We start from the raw sequence: 7114 nt of genomic DNA on the forward strand, positions 1-7114 counted from the left end.
TGGAAAAGTTTGTCTCTTTTTTTTTTTCAGAAAATGTCGCACACCACTGTGTTGTGGAAGAATTATCATGTACCATAAAATCTTCAATTGTCGGTATACTTATTATTAAGTGGTAAACACTGTACATTTTTTTCAATTATGTTTCCATGTATATTTATCCCTTGGTGTTTCTCCAATTAATTTGATCGAATAAACTGATTTGCAATATGTCATTCTTGAGAGTGCAGTTTGTGTGGTTATTGCAGTGCACTATAGTATGTTATTATTATTATTGTTATTGTTATTATTATTATTATTATTATTATTATTGTTATTATTATTATTATTGTTATAATTATCATCATAATTACAGGAACCATGATACAAGGTCGCTGGTATCACCGATATTACCCCATATACTGTAAAACAAGGAATGTTCGCTTGCATTTGAATTTTGCAAATTTCGCAAGCGCCAAGATTCGCGAAATTAAAATGCATGCGAAATTTCTTGTCTACAATATATGCATTGAACACCAGTGGCAATTCGCGAAACTTTCATGCCATGAAAAAGGCCGTCGGCTCCAATTTGCAAAAATTTCGTGCCGCGAATATATCACGTTTTACAGTAATCACTACCTTGTAAATGAACTAAAAACAGAGATGAGCTAAATACAGTAATGGAAAACCACGACCACCAAATTCACCTCTTTAAAAGTGGTACAGTATTCATCGCATAATCGGGACAGGTTGGGAGTAGCAAACACGGCCCCTTTAAGCGGGGGTGTCCGATTTCGCGGCGAGTACTCGCCATACACTAACAGCATACGACATGTACATGTAGTGCACACACACACACACACACACACACACACATGCATACTGACGTATTGTACATGTACATGAATACACAACCACGCTACCCCTCAGCGCAACCCTCTAGCTCATTCACAACTGAGGAAGATTGTGACGTACACACAGATCACAGTGTATTGAAATTTGAAACACTCAGAGACAAGAAATTTGGACTTTGCCCTCAAAGTGTATGACTGAGATTAAACAACGTACACAGCCTGAGCTGTGTGAGCGAGGCATGTTTTTTATTGGATGTGAGTAGGAATTGCAAGCGAGCACATGGCTTTGCTTATGTAGGGGAGAAGAATGTTCGCAAAAGCATGTGTTTCGCAATGGCATGGATACTTATACACGGCGCTTTCGTGGCTATGCATGTACGTGTACTAGATGGACGGAGGTCAAAACACACCAGTCCGAAGCTTGCTTTGTAAGTTCGATGTAAACGACAACTGATACGGAATCTTTGAAATATTGTTGTGGTATTTCGGTAGATTTTTTGTGTAAAATATCAACAAAATCAAAGATCACTTGAAGAAAAATTGTCCCGTTTATCAGAGGTCCCAGCCCGATTATCCAGTGAAAATAACATGCATTGGAAATGTTTCTGGGAAGCGTACGTCATTTAAGCGAGGTTCCCGATTATCAGATGCCCGATTATGCGATGAATACTGTACCTCTACAGTCAGCTTGTCATAATGGTGTTTCCATGTCCTATTATTGGAACAAGCTGTGTTCTACCCTGCGAACTTACAAACAAGTCTCTCCATACATTTGTATGTCAGACCGCTCCTTACAATTAAATGTATTGCTCAACACTTGCCTACAAAAATATGGCATAAACTAATATAATCTAAGCAAACTGGATTTCCAGTAAAAAACATGAGGACCTAAAGACCATGACAATTAGGCACAAGTAAAGAAACTGGTTTCTATACAGTGCACTCCCATTATAACAAACACGGTTATAATGAAATTCCAGTTACAACAAAGTAAGAATTCAGGCCGCAATATTATCTACTCTATGTATTTTTATTGTTTATTCGGTTATAACGAAATTTCGATACAACCCCTAAAGAAAAATGTCCCACGGACTTCGTTGTAACGGGAGTCCACTATATTAGGGTACAAAATCAAAGAACTACAGAGGTGGGACCTGCAGAATTACCCTGTTATAGAAGGGTTTTGTTATATCCGACCTACATATTGAAATAAAGGCGAATTCTGTTATAACAAGCGCGGATACAACAAAGCTCATTATGGCGAGAAAGTTTTTGTGGTACAGGTTTGTATTTCGCACAATTTGCTCAACAAAGAGAGCTAATTTTGGAAACATGTAATGAGCTATCATTAGTATAAAAAGATTTTGCCAGTAAAACAGTCACAATTTCCCTCGGGTCCTACACTTGGTCTGTGCGTTACAAGATTGAAAAAAACTGGGTAAAACTTTTCAAAACACACCAAGGCTTCACAGCCGGGCACACATCTTGTACACATGAGACACACACAGTTACTCGTCACACAAGAAACAGATGTACTCTAACACTCGCTGAGCAGTGTACGTAAGTTTTGTGTCTGCATTCGTGCTGTCCTTTAATAGCGTAGTGCTTGGATATTGTAATTTACACTTGTGCTTGTAAGAGAGTGTGTGACTGATTCTTTGTCTAGGGGTGCGTTCCAGCGCTCTAAAGCGAACCAAAGCAAACTGAACCAAAGCGTACCGTACCGAACTGTGCCAGATTTGAAGTGTTCGAGCGCTCTGTCAAGAAAGCGTACCTACCGAGTTATTTTTAGAACAGGTCAGACATTTTTGTAGCAAGAATGTCGTCCACCTGGCGCTTGAACTACTTGCAGCTGTCCCGAACAAAGAGAATGATGTCTTTGCATTGTGAAGTATGCGCATGATACGCGCATGCTTTACAGCAAACTTTTGGTACACTTTGGTACGCTTTTGGAGCACATTGGGAAGTGGTCAACTTTTGGCTCGGTACAGTACGGTACGGTACACTAGGAGCGTTCGAGCGCTCCTCTGGCGCGGGCACGGTACGATACAGTTCACTTTAGGAGAACGCTCGAACGCACCCTATGATTTGCAGATGTTTCCACTCCTGTATGGTGATTGGAGTCTACAGAAAGCTTGTCATTGGAAGCAAGTAAAATCTTTTGGTTTTAGTTGAGTAACATGTTTATAAATTTATAATTCAAAGTACTCTGTATTTGACATTTTAAACATTGCAGTAAGCAAGGCAACTCCCTCATTATTTAAAAAAAGAAAGGAATTGATAAATTTAAATCTCTTATGCTTTAATACTCACTTATTTACCCATCCCCCCCCCCCAAAAAAAAAAAACACACAGATACACCCACACATAATATGCAAGAGCAATACAAGGGTATGAATATGAAGATACATAGTAACATAGGACACACACAGAGTCAGAATACAGGAAAAATACAATCCAGCTTTCCTTTTCTCCCTAGGTCCTTTATTGATATTTCTTGGTGATAATACAATCATCTTTTTTTTTTTACTCTCACTCGGTATGATACATTGAATGAATGAGGTGATGATATAATGGAAAATATTTACTCTCAATAAATGGAGACACTTAAAAAAACTCTTTTAGGCACAGACAGTCATGCAGTAAACTGTGATATATACGGTTTATGTACAAAAAACAAACAAGAAAACAACAAGAACACACAAATACTAACTCTTGTTCAATACATTATGAGGTGTGCTTGAAAAGAAAAGTAAAAAAAAAAACAACAACAAAGAAGTCAATCCACCTCTTTTTGTGGCAAATTCCAAAACGTTTATCTTGTCAAATTTTTCCTGCAAATATTGAGGATTCCTTTATAAAATCGATGTTTAATTCTACTACTGTACCGGTACTCTAGAGGTGGAAGAACTTTGCATGATCACCAAACTTAAATCTACTACTGTATCGCTATACTGCTGTAAATCCACAAATAACAGTTCACAAACATGAACAAAGTTACAGAGCACTAAAAAAAAAAAAAAGAAAAAGGTAGCCAAGGGTCAAGATTTGTGTTACCGGTTAGTCTTTCTTGCGAAAATCTGACTCTGTTTGTATCCATTCGTTGTTAAGTAGACAAAACTTCGATGTCATGCAACTGAACACTTCATTACAAATTTCACTGTCAATTCACTACCACAGAATGCCTGGATAAATTTACAAGTCACGGCAAATCTCTAAAAAGCCAGTCGCTAAATTTGGTGGACAAGAAATCATTATGAATTATTATGACAACAGAGATTTGGTGAAACACTACGGACAACTACTCACAGGAGAAACTGCATAGATGTTCATGATTAAAAAGAAAAAGAAACCCTGATATTTACGACATGATTCTTCCGAAAGCGATACTTCCTTCGCAGCTATGTCTAATATTTGATTGATACCTCGATTGGTACACCAATTACTGAAACGCAAGACAGCTATGTAGTGGCATTTGATATGCATTTACGAGCACATGCTGTTAACTCTCCAGTAATATGCAAAGTTGGCATGATTCAGATCCCAGACAAAATGATGACAATACATGAACAGAGCCCCGAGCAGTTATATTGTTGAAAAATTTGGGAGCAGGCGGAGAGGAGAGAAGGTTCAAACTTCTCCGTAAAGAGCACTACATATTGTTCAGATGTGTTCTGAAATGAAATTGCCTTCTCTGAAAGACAATAATTTTCCATGATTGCCCTTCCCTATTTCCATGATTTTCCATGAAAAACAATAATTTCCAGCATTTTTATTTTTAAAAAATTCCTCCTGTCCAGGTGAATAGATTTTCTTTTTAAAAATGATTTTTATTTGTTTTATACATCATGACTTTAAAAACTTGACATACTTGCTTTACCCCCTACATGATTCGTGGTTAAAAAAAAAGAAAGAAGAAGAAGAAGAAGCAAAGGAATGATATACACAACATGCGTGACATACATATTAGTACAAAATATATAGATATACATTAGATTTTTGTGTATATATAAAGATGTAGTTCTAATCAGTACACAGACTAGTGGAAGCAAATGCATGAACAATTCACATGACATCAACGAACCTGTTTGGGGAGAGCATAATGGAAGAGTATAAAATTTCTTGCACAGCCAAATAAATATCAATGTGATCAGTTTTCCACTTCAAAAGTAACCACTCAAATGCAACAGTCATCATATGGTCTCTATAGACAATATTTCGACTTTGAAATTTGCGGAGAAACAGCAATTACTGTCTGAGACATAAGACAGTTTGTTTGTCTTCATCACTCGAGCAAAGAATTTTTTACTTGGATCTACACTGTATTTCAACATAATATAATCACCAGACTCATCTTGCAAGAACTACAGAGCAATGTACAATCAAATTAGAATGACAAGAAATGCCATTGCCTTTCATTTTTCTTTTTATTTTATACATAATGTGCGATGCATCCAACCCAGTTTGAGAATGCAATAACTTCACTATCATAAAAATCTGCTCTAAAATCAAAGCAGTAAACTTGAGACTTGTTCTTTGCAAACATGATATCGAATTCTGTGGCTGGAAGACATATGTAGGTGATGAAGTATACATGAGGAAAAAAAAAAATCAAGTTTTCATTTTAAAGTGACATTCAGTATTGGAATGTTGTGGAGGGGGAGGCTTAAATGGGATGTAATGCCCCACCATATATAATGTCAACATTAAAGAGAGAGAGAGAGAGAGAAAAAAAAGACAAACTGTCTCCTGAATTTGCATTGCACAACTGGGATCACAAAATATTGGGTTACTTTTCCCCGACAGATGAAGATTAACTACACTGTAGAAGTCTGATGACTATGATTTAAACAAAAACACAAAAACATCTCTTGACTTTTGCCTCTATTTCTCTCTCCAAAACCAGAAAAATTCCATATGTGACCTTCTAGCAGGTAATGCAACTGTTTGTCAGTGTTTTTGAGGGTACCAAGCACTATGCATCCGTTTCCGAGTTTCAAGTTCTCACAAATGTATTTTACAGAACAACGCTTTTGACAAGGACTACACTCCACATAGTAAGCTGAACATGCGTATTACCAGTTCAGTTTAAAAAAAAAGCTCTTAAAGATAACATTTTGAGCCTGTGTTAAACTTGAGGGGTATCTAAGGCACCCCAAGGGGAGGTATGAAGCCCCCTCCTCCTTGCTTCATGAGGTAAGATGCAAAACCATGTGGAGGTACTGCTGAAGATCTTGACCGGAATCTATTGGTGGTCACCACTAAGAAAATACAGCATCCAGCGATGCAAGCTAAAATTTTGTCAGGCCTTGCAGACAGTGTGAACTGGCCCCACTTTTGTTCATAAGGAAAAATATGTGGAGAGTGCTTGAATCGGGTAACCGTGGGCAACCCTCTTCCGATCACAGAAAGTCTTTTCTTGATTAGCAAATGAGCAGCTGTGTGCTGTGTGGTAGCAACTTTATACACTTCACCAGTGTTAGCTAGATAAGTGTGCTAAGCTAATGCCTCTAATGACTACAAATACAAATTTTTTACATATACTTACAATCGGTGTAGGTTTTCAAACAAAAAAGACACTGCGCCAAAGCACAGCAATGTGACTACAAAGTCTCAGAAATATTCCATTCTCCATCTTCAAGCACTTTATGTGTCCTTACTGCAAAACATCTCTCTTCCCTTTATGTCATTTTTCATATCACGGCATGCATGCATGCATGATCTACATACAATACCCTCTTACGTCGAGATACATGATTATCAAAAGATTTATAAAAGTCTCGATGCTTCACTTTATATCACAAAATATAATTCTGAATATAATCAATACACACAAAAATGCAATTCAGAGTAAATTTTGGGAGTCACATTAGCAGAAAGAGAAAAACATCGGCGACTCTGTGATAAAAAACATACTTCACATATTTAACAAAACTCGTACCTCTTTTCAGATGTGCAAAGGGCAAAACTTGTTAATTTGCTGAAAATCACAATGTCATCACTTTGATTCAATTGTAACCATACTACCATCAAACCAAAAAGCCATATTCAAATTGGACCTTGAAGAAAAAATTAACAAAACTGAATTTAGAGAACCGACTAAATACTGACAATAACGTAAGCGTGACAAAGACATTGGGACTTCTTCGAAGTAGCATTCAAAAACGCTTGAAAGCCTTCATCACAATAACACATTGTGCCCCATCTTGATTATTTTGATAGGTATTATTACCTGCATAGCATGTGCATTCATGGCAAGCGGATCTCTATAAATAATTAACAAT

Source organism: Diadema antillarum, unplaced genomic scaffold (assembly GCF_040938485.1).
Source record: "Diadema antillarum isolate AM-2024a unplaced genomic scaffold, OU_Dant_1.0 seq00000578_RagTag, whole genome shotgun sequence".
NCBI lineage: Eukaryota > Metazoa > Echinodermata > Echinoidea > Diadematoida > Diadematidae > Diadema > Diadema antillarum.